A 16742-nucleotide genomic window follows, 5' to 3' on the forward strand; every position below is an offset into this window, starting at 1 on the left:
AATTTTGTATTCATGTTAATTTTCAATATATATTAGTAGATTATTAAATTTGTCAGTAATATTACTTTGAACAAATCTCAAGTCAACATTATTAATTAAATATTTACAATAAAATTATAAAATCAAAGTTCACAGATTTTTTAGCCAATCTATATTCATTAATCCAATCAGCAAAATACCCACATTTAGCATACTGATACATCAAATTAATACAAAAAATAATATTAATAAATAAAGCTTTTAAAAAACTTAATATTAAACACGAATATTTTTAAAAATTTAATTTTTTTTACTAACAATAAAAAGCTATTATTTGTTAATCTGTTTTAATTATTTCAAATAAATTTTTTGTCGCTTTTATTATAACTTCATGTTTGAATATGATTAAACAAGTTCAGTGCCATGAAAAATTAAATAGACGAATATATTATAAAAATAATACCTAAAGTTATATAAAATTATTTATTATAATTAAAATACTTAGATTAAAGTACATTATATATTATATATAATACAGAAGGTATTACATACTTGAGAGATTGTATAATATTAAGGGCATAATAGATTTTTTAGGTGAAAGTTTTATAAAATATTATCAAAGTAACTATTATGATAACTAGAGCATAGTAAAATGATGTAATAAAAGAAAGAAAAGTGACTTTTAGGGGTAATGAACACAAAGTTGAATGACGTTTACGTAACAAATAAAAAAAAATAACTTTTGGGTAATGAACCTAAAGCTGAATGACCACCCATAAAATTTACTCCTAAATATTTTCATCTAAAAATAAAAATTAAGCACATTTTACATGAATAAAACAGGTGAACATAATCCAAAAATATTTCCTTGCGTGGAATTTCAACCTTGTGCAACCCGAAATCATGATGTAATCAACAGACAAGTGAAAAAAAAAAAGGAAAATTCAGGAAACTTTTTGGATGATAAATGGTACAACAACAATAACAAACCCAGTATAATCGTAAAAATTGCACGGATCGCTCTATTTGGTCGCCCCCATTTAATCTATATCCACTTTTTAAAAAAGTCTTAACTTATACCTACTTTTTAAACAACTTCACGTCTGTTTCTCATCCTCCTTCTCCTCCTTCGTTTTCTTCCGCTCCTTCTTTTTCTTCGGGTTAATTGGTTAATTGGATGTGGTACTACTGCCACAAGAAGTGAGTTCATATTTCTGTATTTAGTCCGATGGCAGAGAATAAAGTAAGGAGGGTTCTAATTTTTGAGATTATATCAAGGTGAAAGCTCCAAAACGGAAACGAGAGTGCAAAGTCAGATGGAACATAAATCACAAAATGACATTTACTATATTTTAATCTTCCACAATTGAATATTGACATTGATTTAGCCTAAATAAATTACTGGAAGATGAGAAAGTTATTCCTCTTTCTAAAACCATCTAACTTCAAAGAAAGACATAACAGAACTTCAGCTCTAAGAATGTTAAAGTTCAGCAAATATAAACAAAAATTTCAGCTCCCAGAATGTTGAAGTTCAGCAAATATAAACAAAAACTTCAGCTCCTAGAGTGTTGAAGTTAAGCAAATACAAAACAAACTTCAGCCCTAGAATGCTGAAGTTCAGCAATTACAAAACAAACTTCAGCTCCTAGAATGCTGAAGTTCAGCAATTACAAAACAAATGCTGAAGTTCAGCAATTACAAAACAAACTTCAGCTCCTAGAATGCTTAAGTTCAGCAAATACAAAACAAATTTCAGCCAAAACAGATTGTACTTTTATTGAACTGAAGTTTGTCATTGCACTATGAACTGAAGTTTGCCTGATTGCCTTTGCAAGTCAGGCCAAACTTCAGGCAAAAATATCTGAAGTTTTGCTACACTTCAGGCAAACCATTCTGAAGTTCAAACTTCAGACATAAATTCTTGCTACTTCAGGCCCGTATGTCAGAAGTTACCCGAAAAGTGGGTACGCTTGCAAATTTTTTTGCAAAGCGGGTATAAGTTAAAAGTTGACCCAAAAACTGGGTATAGATGCAAATGCCCCAGTGTAATCTCACATGTGGGTCTGGTGAGGGTAATGCATACGCAGACCTTACCACTACCTTGTGGAGGTAGAGAGTCTGTTCCGATAGACCTTCAACTCAAATGATCCAGTACGTAAACCATAATTATAAATACATATGTAGCCCCTTAAACTTGTCCTTTTTTTCCATTCACCTTGAATTGAACTCGACGAATTGCGTTTTGCCAGAGAGATTTTTTTTAGAAAGATTTTAGACACCTATACTAAAGGTGGTACCCATTGAACACTAGACCTCTAAAAAAAATGTACCTATTAGACACAATCTGCTGAGGTGGCACAATGCATGCATACCACAGCTTCTAGGAGCGTGACATAGCTCTAAATCCCAGTACAAAATATCTTTCTACCGGAATCTATGGAACCTTGCGGGGAAAATGAATTTTCGTTGATCTCTTCCCTTTTTACAGATCGATTCATCAAAATCATAAGAAAGAATAATTTTCTTCAACCATTTTAATAATTTCTCCAAATGGAAAAAAAATTCCTAGGAATAAAAATGAATAACAACGAACAATTCGTCAAAGTCAAACGAAGGAACAAACAGAAGGTAATAAAGAAAGGGAATGCTTCTTTGAAGCTCTATTGATGGTAGCCACAAATTACAAAGGCAATCCAGCAAGCATTTAGTTGCACTTGAGAAATCACTGATTTACAGTACTTCGATAACATTAGACAGTAAATGTGTGCATTTGCTTCTGTAGAAGCAGCTTGGGATGTTGTTCTAGCAGTTGCTGATGTTAATGCTAGATTCATAGTTTAATTTGATTCGATTGTTCAACTTGGGGAGATGCTACAATGTTTTTACTATTTTTTCTCTTTGGTTATTCACTGAGTATATTATTAAAGCACATTTTGTATTGACTGTGGAGGAAATGAGGGATTGACAGTAGAGGAGATGCGGGCTCTGTTGGGGAAGACGACGAGGCATTAGAAGGGCCGTGTCTCTCTCCTTTTCTTTTAAGATGTAACACGTGTTATTTGGTAATTGGTATTGCTTGCCATGTCAATGGAAAGTAACATACACCCGCTTGGCTTGGTTTAGGATTGTCAAATTGTGTTGAACAGACACATTTTATATTAAGATTAAGTGTTCAATAGGTATCACCTTTAGTATAGGTGTCTAAATGAAAAAAATGAACAAGTTTAAAGGTATTTGGCCTTTAATGAATCTAGTTCTTAACTATGATCAAGCATTTAAACTTTGACCGGAGTTAAAGTAGCCGGAAAATGTGAGTTAGCCACCACTCACCAGTTATCTGCAAATATAGAAACGGCAGAAAATTAATCAAATCTTGAAGCGAAACAACTAGGTAGGAACCAGAGCAAAAATGGAGATGCGGGTTATCGATCCCCGTACCTCTCGCATGCTAAGCGAGCGCTCTACCATCTGAGCTACATTCCCTTCGTTTATACTGTTCCGCTATTGCTTCTACTTGTAAGTAAACATCATTAATTTGTTCTACTAAAGTCTAAACTTCACACAAAAGCTAAAATATTTCATATTTGAGCTTTAAAGAGTAATAAAATTTAAATTCTGAAAGTTATTATATTGAATTTGTCTTACATTTCAGAAATTCCAAAATAAAATAAAAAAAGTGTCACATTAATTGAAGTGGAGGGACATAAAATTTTGTAATTAGTTTTGAAAAGAATGGATAGAATATTACTTAATGTCACGACCCGGATTTCCCACCCTCGGGAGTCGTGATGGTGCCTACTCGTAGAAGCTAGGCAAGCCACGAAATTAGAACTCTTTAACTCTTTTGTTTTTAATCCTTTTTACAACTTATATTAACAAGGGATAAACATTTAAATAACGGCGGAATATGAGATTAAGCGGAAGACTTAAATAAAATAAACCAAGATAATACGACAAGCAACACATGCCTCTACCCAGAAACTGGTGTCGCAACATTCACGGACTGTCTAAGAATACTACATACAGATGTCTGAAGAAAGGGAAATACTGTCTATCTCGGATACAATGAAAACATAACACATAGTAGATAGAAGAGACGCCGGGCCTGCGGATGTCTGCAGGGCTACCTCGGGATCTCTGTGGACTGAAGGCTGGCTCCCCAAGCACTACTGCTCAAAAGATGCTCCGGTATCTGCACATAGTGCAGAGTGTAGCATCAGCACAACCGACCCCATGTGCTGGTAAGTGTCTGGCCTAACCCCGGCGAGGTAGTGACGAGACTAGGACCAGACTTCAGATAAACCTGTGCAAGTATATAATATACAGCGGAAAAATAAATAGGAATAAACAGTTTAAATGGGAGAGGGAGGGGGAGGGGGTACATACTTCGGGGGACATATCAAATCCAACAGAAACTTAAAAGAAATATGAGAGGACAATCCAAAATCTACAGCAAAACAACAATAATATTGTTGCGGCGCGCAACCCGATCCACATATATATAAATGTTGCGGCGTGCAACCCTGATCCATATAATATAGTTGTTGCGACGTGCAACCCGATCCATATAATATAATTGTTGCGGCGTGCAACCCGATCCAACATATCATTGTTGCGGCGTGCAACCCGATCCATATATAATAAAAATATTGCGGCGCGCAACCCGTCCCAATATACAGTCAGCAATAATCACAATAACCGTCCCGGCAAAGGATCAACAATAAACTACACTATCCCGGCAAGGGAACTCAACAGAACAAGTATATCTGTCCCGGCAAGGGAGAATCAGCTATAACCAAACTTAGTTCAATTTCTACTAATCTCAGCTAACACCAAATACCCAATCATCAGTACTTTCCACGAAACAAACTCAATTCTGACTCAAGATCGAGATTCATCAATTTAAAGCATCTGTAGTAGCATTTAAGAACATAACAATTTGCAATTTAAGACTCACGGTCATGCTCGACACCAACGTATAGATACTCGTCACCATGCCTATACGTCGTATTCAACAAGAAACAAATAACAAGTAGGACTCAACTCCTAATCCCTCGAGCTAAGGTTAGAGCGAACACTTACCTCAAACTTTCACGGCCAACTCAAGCCTCAAACACCGCCTTTCCTTTCGAATTCGGCTCCAAGTAGATCGTATCTATACATAATCGACTTCAATTCTAATGCCAAATTATAGCTTTTTACTCATTCTTCCCAAAAATCCAAAAATCGACCCCGGGCCCGCTTGGTCAAAACACGAAGTTCGAACCAAAATCCGCTCCCCCATTCACCCACGAGCCCAATATATGATTAGTTCCAGAATTCGACCCCAAAACGAGGTCTAAATCACCAATAATCAAAAAGCCCTAACTCTACCCAAATCCCTAATTTTCTACCCTTAAATCACATGTTTAGGCCTAGAAATCTAATGGGTGTTGATAAAAAGGGAAGAAAATAAGTTAAAGATTACTTACCCAAGAATTATGGTGAAGAATTGCTTCAAAAATCGCCTAAGAGTTTTGGAGAAGAAGGGGTTTATGAATTTTTATGAAAATCCCGTAATGCTACTGTTTTGGGTCTTTTAAAATAACTGGAACACTCATCGCGTTCGCGACGGGCCCACCGCGTTCGTGATGAGTCAGGCTGTTGGGCCTTCGCGTTCGCGAAACAGGGCTCGCGTTCGTGGAGCTTTGGCTCCTCAAGCCTATGCGTTCGCGGGCCAGTGGCCGCGTTCGCGATGAACGAAAAGGTGACCCCTCGCCAGAACCATTACGCGTTCGCGACTGGAAGGACGCGTTCACGAAGGGTCTCCCCCCTCAGCTTCACGTTCGCGTCTCAACCTTCCCTTTCGCGAAGAAGAAATTGGGCACCTAGGATTTTTGCCTTACGCGTTCGCTAGAGGGATCACGCGAACGCGAAGGGAAAATTCTCTGGGCAGTGCAGCCAAAAACCTGCAATTTTTTTGAGTTCCAAAAGCCTCCCGAAACACATCCGAAACACACCCGAGCCCTCGGGGCTCCTAACCAAACATACGTACTAACTCAACAACATCATACGAACTTATCCGTGCGACCAAATCGCTAAATTAACTTCAATAACAACGAATAATCCCCAAAATCAAATAATTTTTCTCAAACTTCATCAAGTATCAACTTTAGCAATTTAGGTCCGAATCACGTCAAATGATATTCGTTTTTCACCAAATTTTAGAGAAACATCTTAAATCATATATAAGGCCTGTATCGGGCGTCGGAACCAAAATACGGGCCCGATACTAACATGTTCTAATCAAATTTCATTTCAAATTTTCTTAAACAATTTCAGAAAATAATTTCCTTTAAAAATTCATTTCTCGGGTTTGGGACCTTGGAATTCGATTCCGGGCATACCCCAAGTCCTATATTTTCCTACGGACCCTCCGGGACCGTCAAATTACGGGTCCGGGTCCGTTTATCCAAAATGTTGACCGAAGTCAAATTAATTCATTTATTAGCCAAATTTTGTCATTTTCACAGATTTTCATATTTAAGCTTTCCGGCTACGTGCCCGGACTGCGCACGCAAATCGAGGTGACTCTAAATGAGGTTTTCAAGGCCTCGGAATTACAGAATTTAATTTAAAAGTAAGTGATGACTTTTTGAGTCATCACACTTAATCCTTGATTCTTAGATTTTCTTGGACTTAGACACCTATTTTATTTTGCTATAACACCTATTTGGTTCGAACGAACTCGCATACAATAACTATTGCAATCTAATTTTTTTTGGCTCGAGAGCTGTTAGACAATAGCTGAATGAAATAACTCCCAATAAAAAGGCTTCGTATTGAGAACAATTCAAGTAGGAAACAGTAATCCGTCTTTCCCATAATCTAAGTCCCAATTTATTTTATGAGAATTAGCTTTTCCTATCTCATTTGAAAATGACAAACCTTATATTTTTAAATTTCATATATAGATTAGTTATTAGTCTGTATATTAAATATTATAAGTTAAGTTTTATTTTCTTAAAACCGATTAACACAAGTTATGTACAATTTTCGGTAAACATGGTCTTTTGTTCTTTTTACTCGCTATAAGAGAAGACAATGTTAATAGGAGAAATGTCTATGGACAAAGGTGAAATTAGGATTTAAAGATTATGTCTTCTGAACTTGACATCGAAAAGACAGTTTATTTTAGTTACTGAATTCGCAATTCAATATTTATATATATTTGATGAATTTCTTAATATCCCAAACTTATTTTGTAGCTCTGCCCCTGTCTATATATGGACTATGGCACTCAACATCATTCATAATCATAAAGACAAGATTCGATCGGGCCATATACCATTAAGGTTCAAATACAACCTTCTTCATTGTTACTCTTCCAAAAGGAAAAAAGAACCAGCAAACCATTTCCCAAAAAGGAAACATTTAAACAGCGACTGAAATCCCCAACAAGCATCATAAATTGAAATGGACATGTCACGATCCTAAACTCGGACCCGGTCGTAATGGCGCCTCTCGTGAAGACAAGGTCAGAAGCAATTAAAATAATAAATTAAGCCTTTAACAGAATAAAATCCAAAATAAGGTGAACAATACAGTTTGCCGAATAAAAACACAGCCCGACATCGGGGTGTCACCAGTCATGAGCATCTATAATAATACTACAAGTCTGAAAGGTCTACTACACTACTACATAACTGAAACAGAAGGAAATAAGATAGAGGGAGAATGCACTGGGCTGAGAAACGCCGGGCAACTATCTAGTGAATCTTCGGAATCTGCTGGACAGCTCTCAACCCTTGCAAGCAGGACCTGTAGCGCCCGAATCTGCACACAGGGGTGTAGGGAGTAAAGTGAATACTCCAACTCAGTAAGTAATAACAATAAATGAAGACTGAGCGATACAAAATCACGTTAAACACAACAATAAGCTATAAGAGGCAGAATAAAATTAGTAAATACAATAAAATAGTGAAATCTCATAAAGCATCTTTTAAGCAGTTAAACAAATAAGGAAAATCAGCTAGAAAAGGGTAAACACATAAAAACCGCCCCTCGGGCACAATAACAACAAAATCAGCCGCTGGGGCAACATCGTAGAACAATACCAGCCCCTCGGGCTATATCTCATATCACAATGCGTACCCGCGCTCACTGGGGGTGTACAGACTCCGGGAGGGGCCCCTTACGGCCCAAGCGCAATATCAAGCTATCTCGTGGCATAATCACTAGGCTCTCGGCCTCATATCAACAAGCCACCTCGTGGCGTACAATCTCAGGCCCTCGGCCTCATAATCATAATCAATATATCACCGCTACGGCGTACAGCCCGACCCAAAAGTATTCTCACAACACAGGCCCTCGTCCTTACTCAGTCAGAATCTCACAAGCCACTCGGGCAACAGTAAAACACGATGCTCAGCTCAAAATATCTTTAAAAATATCATTTAAGGTGTTAAATAGAGTAAACATGGCTGAGTTATGAAAACAGTAAAATATAGCATGACTGAGTACAAGTGTAAAGTCAAAACGGTGAGGAAATGGCAGTAAAAATCTCCTAAGAGTCCAAATAGTTGGCACGAAGACCAAATATGACATTTAGCCCAAAATATGATAACATTTAGCAATTTGCAACCAAATATGTAGTAAAACAGTCATTCGGGATGGTTTCCAATTGGTCCTTCAAATCCTCAATCAAAGGCCTAAGTTCCCAAGCCCTAGTTTTCCTCAAATTTTACCCTTAATTTCCTTAATTACAGCTCTTTCCGTGAATTAATACCATAAAAACGAGTTTTCATAATCCAAAACCTTACCTCAACGATGTTTCCTTGAATTCTCTCTTCTAAATCGCCCAAAACTCCAAAATTCGCGTTTACAAATGGTGAAACCCTCTGAAAATCGCGAAGCAAGAAATATATACATTCTGACCCAGGCTTTTCGCACATGCGGTCAATCCATCGCATCTGCGGTTTTTACTTAAACGGCCAAAATTGCATCTGCGATGCATTGCCCGCACCTGCGTTATCGCAGGTGCGCTCCCCTTACCGCTTCTGCGTTTCCAGCTGAGCCCCCTCTTGCCGCACTGCGGCTGCCTTTTCGCTTTTGCGAGAGCGCACCTGCGGTCACCTAGCCGCAGGTGCAGTTATGATAGCAATTCCAACACTTCAGCTGCCAAACCAACTTCTAAACTTCCCGTCAACCATCCGAAATCACCCCGAGGCCCCCGGGACCTCAACCAAAAGTACAAACACATCATATACCACTATCCAAACTTATACCAATCTTCAAAACACCTCAAACAACATCAAAACGTCCAAAACCCATTGAATTCAAGCCTAAGGTTCTAAAATCTTCCGATTTCCGCTTTTGATCAAAAAGTATACCAAACCACGTCCGAATGACCTGAAATTTTGCACGCACATCCGAAATGACACAACGGAGCTACTGCAACTTCTGGAATTCCATTCCGACCCCTATATCAAAATCTCACCTATCAACCGGAAAATGCCAAAATCCCATTTTTGCCAATTCAAGCCTAAATCTACTCCGAACCTCCAAAACACATTCCGATCACGCTCCTAAGTCACAAATCACCTCCCGAAGCTATCCGAACCATCAGAATTCACATCCAAGCCCTCTTACACATAAGTCAACATTCGGTTGACTTTTCCAACTTAATCTTTTTTAAAAGAGACTAAGTGTCTCAAACCTTACCAAAACCTTTCCGAACCCGAGCCAACCAACCCGATCACATATAGAACTGATAAACAAGGCATATAGAAGCAGAAATAGGGGAAACATAATGGTAACTTATGAAACGACCGGCCGGGTTGTTACAGGACAACACAAAATAAAATAGACACTGCATTTAGATTTGACAAAAATCAAAATCAAAGATTAGTTCTCTTGCAAACCTCTTGCATCCCGTGTTCAAAATCATTTGTCATTCAAATTAAATGATAGATTCAAATTCAAATTTTTTTTTGGTAAAAATGTAAATAATACCATTAACTCACAAAATAATACACCTAAAGAGCACCCAAATTCCACATCCAGGAAGGATAGGCCTCCGAAAAATCAAGTAACATCTAATTACAATGTATTCTGTGTATTAAACTAAAGCAGTATTTGGCTTTCCTAGAGTTCTGAAATCTTTCTAGTCTATCTATGTTCTCTCTTTTAATTTGTACCAGCACTATCTCTTGATTGACCCGGCCGGTCATTTTGAAAATTTAAGTCCCGTTCGGCGGCATAAGGTCTTGGTCAGCTTTGTATTGTGTGTATTGATTGGCGTGCATGGTCGAGTTCAGTTACCGGATGATTTGGAGTCAAATCGGAAGAAGGATTCTAGTTTTCGAAGCTTAAGCGGTAAGAGTTGACCGGAACTTGACTTTTATGTAAACGGCTCCAAAAGGGTTTGGATGATTTCAACAGCTTTGTATGGTAATTTTGGACTTAGGTGTTCGTCCGGATTTAGATTTGGAGGTCCGTAGGGTGATTTGAAGCATTTCGGCGAAAGTTAGAAAAGTTGAAGTTTAGAAGGTGGAGAGGTTTGACCAATTGTTGACTTTGGTGATATCGGGGTCAGAATGTGATTCCAAGAGTTGGAACAGCTCAGTTATATCATTTGGGACTTGCCTGCAAAATTTGACGTCATTCTGGGTTGATTTGATAGGTTTCAGCACGAGTTTTAGAAGTTGGAAGATTTGAAAATTCATAAGTTCGATTCTCGGTGTGATTCTTAATTTCAATGTTATTTGATGTGATTTGAGGCCTCGATTAGTTCGTGTTGTGTTACAGGACTTGTTCGTATGATTGAACGAGGTCTCGAGTGGCTTGGGTGAGTTTCAGATAGGTTTAGGTTGTGTTGCGCTTGTTTTTTATGCTTCGTCGTCGTTTATTCAAGAATAAATGGTACCAGATTAAGCAAATGAACTCCAAATTCAGTTTTTGTTGAACCATTAGATCCATATCGTAATTACAGAGCCATAGCAAAAAGAATCGTCGAATTTGTACATCGTATGAGGGAGTTATGCTCATTTTCGTATCGGGGAGACTACTGGTTTTTGGTGTGCTCGCAATTGCGAACATTTCTATCGCAATTGTGGTGCCCAGTTCGCAATTGCGAACATTTTGTCACAAATGCGGCCTTTTTCAGACCTGTTCTTGTTCGCAATTGCGAAGGCTTCTTCGCTTTTGCGAGGGTTTGCAATTGTGACATTTGCAGCTTGTTTTCAGCTGTGTAATTCGGGTTTTTGCTTCATTTTGTGATTTTTTTTAACCCTAGGTCCGAGAATGGGAGATTCTGAGAGAGGAATTTCATCTACAATTGTTGGGTAAGTTCCCTTCATCAATTTCTAAGTATACTTCATGATTTTAGTTGAGTTTTAACATCAAAATGGTGAGAATCAAAGTGAAAAATTTGGGGAAAATTGTAAAAACTTTCAAAATGAAAAATGATGATTTGAGGGACCAAATGGTATTGCAATTTGATAATTTTTGTATGGTTGAGCTCGTATTGGAATGTATGTTCAGGTTTTGTGAAGTTTGTCGGGTTTCGAGGTGCGGACCCGGGGGTCGACTTTTGGGTTGATTTTTAGTTTTTGATAAAGATTGAGGTTTTATGATTTGGAATAGTTTCTTATGAGTTTTATTTATGATTTGAAGTTATTTTGGCTAGATTTGAGCCGTCCGGAGGTTATTTCACTCGAGAAGTTCATTTTTGAGTATCGACTTATCTTCTTTGAGGCAAGTATCTTGCCTAACCTTGTGTGGGGAAACTACCCCTTAGGATTTGAGTCTTCTATGCTAATTGTATCTTGTGAAGTCCGTGTACGCAAGGTGTTGAGTACGTACTCTGGCTTATTTGTGGAAAGTTGGCCTTTTAGAGTTCTTAGGTCCTCGTATTCACTTAGTATGAAGTTATTTTGTATTGATTAAGTTTTCTTAATTACTAGTCTCACCTCTACCTGCTTTAATTGGAATTAATTGCTTCATGATCCACTCTTATTGCCTATTTGACACTTATAAAACTTAACTGAAGATTTTTACCTTTGCTATTGACATGCTATTTTTTCCTAACTGCTTATCTTTACTTGAAATTATTATTATCTCTTCTGCAATTGTTCATCCTTAATTGAGGTTAGGATTATCTTCCCGCTGCTTATCCTTAGTTAAATTTGTAGTATTTCTTTCGCGATTGCTTAACCTTAAAAGGAGTTTAGGTATCCTATATCTTAGTTGACTTATCCTTATTGGAATTATTGACTCGTGATATCTCCCTTGTTGTTGAATTGTACTTTGTGGGGCCGTTGTTACATATTATTTTCTCCCTTGTTGAGCTGTTCTTATTATGACTATCATTCTCTATTGTGGCTATTCATTGTGAACTAGTTCTTCCATTTCTTTGAGTTTAGAATTTCGGAGTTGATTCAATTGCTATACTCATGTATTATTGTCATTGTTGCTATTGTACTTGTTATTATGATGCATGAGGTTTCTGCCATGCGGTTGTTATTATGATGCACAAGGTTTCTGCCGTGCGGTTGTTATTGTAATGCACGAGGTTTCTTTCGTGCGGTTGTTATTGTGATGCACGAGATTTCTGCCGTGCGGTGTTATCAGGTTGCACAAGGTTTCTGTCGTGCTATTGTTACTATTGATATTTTCACATACGGCGTGACAAGGCGGGATATATATATGTGGGTTGCGCATGTGGCGAGACAAGATGGGAATATTATTATGCACGTGTGGCGAGACAAGGCGGGCATTTAATTTACTAATTGTACACGTGGAGAGACAAGGTGGGCTATGTCAGGGATTGATTTGTGGTGACTTGCGATGGCTTGGGGGCATTCTTGTTGTTGATATTTGTGTAGTGGTTCGCTTAACCGTGTGAGTTTTATCTTGTGAAAAATTATGGGAAAACGTTTTACGTGTTGTCCATTTTCTCTATACTTACTAGATGGCATGAACTATGTTAGAACACTTGCACAAGCATAGACGTAGTTAATCACTCTTATCTATTAATCAGATGGATCTTGATATTTTTGAGTATTGGTACACACCCTCGTCAGGTTCTATTGGCACGTGAGTCGTCTGTGCAGTTATTGTTTGTAGCGAAGGCACAAGATGCCAAGTGTTTAGGGTTCACAAATTGGAACCCGTGAATTATGAATATTTTGAGGATCGGTTCGTGGTGATTACTGGATAAAACCTGATGTGAAAGCGGTTATTTTCATCTAGTTGATATATGTCCTTCTTTTAGTTGTGTTCTCCGGGTTTAGACTGTGTGCAGCTTACCTTGTTGTGTTGTTACTTGTTATGTTCCGCTGCTTATTGTTGTTTCTATTTATTATTGCAATTACCATATTATCGTTGTCATTATGCATAACTTTATAGAGATATCGCATTCCTGTTAGTCCTACGCTTATACTTGTTCAGGTTATTTAGTCCAGTAGGTGTCTTGACTGTCCCTCGTCACTACTCCATCAAGGTTAGTCTTAATACTCGGTGGGAACCACTTGTGTACTCATACTACACTTCTGCATATTTTTGTGCAGATCCAGGTATTGTGAAGTCAGTAAATCATTAGCTAGCTGTTCAGATCTTGCGGTGGAGACTCAAGGTAAACCTGTTGCTGCGTTCGCAGGCTTCGGAGTCACCTTCTAGTTTTTTTGTATTTACACTATTTACTCCTATTTCGGAACAATTGTATTTAGAGGCTTTCTAGCAAACTCTGTAGAGATTATGACTTGTACTACCGGTTTTGGGATTGTAATACTTGTATAGAGAATTCTAAATTTGGAATTGCTAATCTTTGTTTATTTTATTATTATTTTCAAAAGTTGTTAGGCTTACCTAGTCCCTAAAACTAGGTGCCATCACGAGGCCCAACGGAAGGAAATTTTGGTCATGACAATCTCAGTATTTACAGTTTCTCCCCTAAAGATTTTTCAAGTCCTTGCTCTCCATACATGGTATATCACTGCTTCCTAGATTACTGCTATTAGTTCCTTTTGGAACTATTTCCATTGCCTCATCTTAATCCCTTCAAGAATAGCATGAACTTCTCCTTTCCTTATGGTGATCCATGTCCACTGCTAGATGGCTTCTCACACATTTCCTATCCAATCACAATCTGCAAATAAGTGCATGGGAGTCTCCATAACTTGTCTATCATAGAGGCAACATGTATCATCTGCTACTAGAATATGAAAGTGTCTCAACCATGCTTTAGTGAGCAATCTGCCCTTTACAGCTACCAAACCACAAACCTATATTTTGGTTGAGCTAGTGATGACTAGATCAACTCAGCAGTCTTCAATCTTTCATGCTAGCTCACTATTGCATTGTAGGAGCTAGTGATCGAGTATTGCTCATTTGGTGTCAATAGTACCTGCCATGTATGTACCAATCTTGCATGGTTTTCTTTAATACATTTATCTTCTTTCAATACCAATTGCAGTCTTGGGGAGGTTTATGCATCTAAATGTTGGTGTTGGTCTTTATATAGATGTCATGCACTCATTTCACCCACAATATATTTTTTTTCTCCGCTAATTGCCATAACAATTTCCCAACTAATGCAATGTTCAAGCTTCGACAATTTTTTTATTCAGCCCACCATATTTCCTTGGCCTGCACACTTTTTTCATGCAACTAATAAAATTTTCTTTGTCTCTTCTGTACCACCCCACAAATATTTCCTACATTTCCTATCCACTTCTTTAAGAATACTTTGAGGCAAGATGAAGGTAGAACCCCAGAAGCTATGGATAGAAAATAGGACTGCAAGTATGACTTGTAGTCTCCAAGGATAGGATAGCTTTTTTGAATCAACAGTGGTGATCCTATTAGTGATTTTATCCACTAATTGCTGACTTTCCAACTTGTTCCATTTCTTGAATTATAGAGGTAGACCAAGATATCTAATTGGAAAGGTGCCCTGTGTATATTGAGTTATGTCCAGCAATTGATCCCTGGTTTGGTCATCAATCCCAACCATAAAGATACTTGACTTATCCAAGTTACCAACCAGCCCAAATACATCACTAAAATGAGCTATGGCTTCCATAACTCTTTTAACAAAGCTAGAATTTGCTTTGCAAAAGATCATAAGATCATCTACAAATATTACATGTGAGAGCTTTACTTTTTTACACATAGTATAAAAGGCAAAGTCTGGAGAGCACACATGCAGTTTAAAGCCCTTGACAAGTATTCCATGACAAGGACAAACAGGAGGGGAGACATAGGGTCCCCCTGCCTAAGTCATCTTTTCCCATCAAAGTATCCATGACCTTACCCATTTACTTTGATAGTATATGTAGGAGAAGTCACACATGTCATCAGAGTATGTATAAATCTTTCAGGAAAACCATAGACCTTTAGGACTTCCTCCAAGAATTCCCAGCTTACCATGTCGTAGGTGTTGATACCCAATTTTACCATATATTTTAATACATATATATACTTTTAAAATAGTACGTATGCAATTATAAGCATGCACAAGCATTTTTTATAATTTTTCTATAATTTTAAGAGCTCCAAAATCAATTTATTTCTTCTCTTTTATTTATAAAATATCCAATAGCTATTCTTCAAATTACTTTTGTGATGATTTAGTCATCTAAATTATTTACTTATGCCAAAATAGTGTTTAAACATTTTCAGTGCATTTTTTGTAATTATATTAACATTTTTAGGCTAAATTGCACATCTTTGCAATAATAGCCCTACTAACGCATCATTACATTATTGATGCATAAATTGGTCGTTTATATTTTTAAAATGTTAAATAAGTATTTTAAATCATTTTAGTACACGAAAATATTTTCTTGGAATCCATTTATTATTTTTATAAATTATATAATTATTAAAAGTGGCTATTTAAAATCTGGCTTGTTTTATATCAATTTCAGCCCTATTCTAACCTAATACCAGCCCAATTTTTAAATTAAATATATCGAGGCCCAATACCCCACCTGCCCCAACCCAATACCCAGCCAAATCCTAGCTGTTGATCATTTTGATCAACGGTCCAGGGCCCCCATTTCCAAAAACAAACCAAAAGACCCCCCCTCCCCCCAAACCCTATCATTTCTACACCGTCCGTTGCCCTGAAACCCCTCTCCTCTATCAAACACTCTCAAATCCTAACCCTAATCTACCCACATCGCCAGTCATCTACCACCTTTCATGGTGTTTCCACACCACCGCCAGGCCCTCAATTGCCTCCCTCACAGTAATCTTGACATCTCCAGGGTACTCAAGGGACCAGGGCTAGCTGGCTTGCATCTATGGTTCCTTTCTCGCCTGTTTCAGGTCGTTCCAGTGTGATTCTGAGTAAGATCTTCATATTTCTCAGCTAAACCAATGGGTTTCTAAGCCGGTCTCTCTATTTTTGGGTCATTTTCTAGAAAACCCTAATCTCTTTTCCTGTACCTCTTAGATCTGTAACATATCTGAGGTTTTGCTGAGCTATTTTCGTGTGTTTTATGAAAAACCTTTTGATTTCTCAAAGCTTCGCTTTATTTTCCCATTAGGGTTTCTGGAACTTTCTTTTTCAAAACATATTTCTGGTCTTTTAATGTTGTTCTCTGATTCTCATATGTTTGAACGACTTTTTGTTAAAATTGCTTTTTAATCCTAATTTGTTATGTTAAAACCCCAGTTTTAACACTATGTTATAATCCCGAGTTCATTCTTGCTTGTCGATTCTGCTATGTGTGTGTTCAAAGCCCATGAATATGTTTCGGTTAGTGATTTCT

This window comes from Nicotiana attenuata, chromosome 4 (assembly GCF_001879085.1).
Source record: "Nicotiana attenuata strain UT chromosome 4, NIATTr2, whole genome shotgun sequence".
Taxonomy (NCBI): Eukaryota; Viridiplantae; Streptophyta; class Magnoliopsida; order Solanales; family Solanaceae; genus Nicotiana; species Nicotiana attenuata.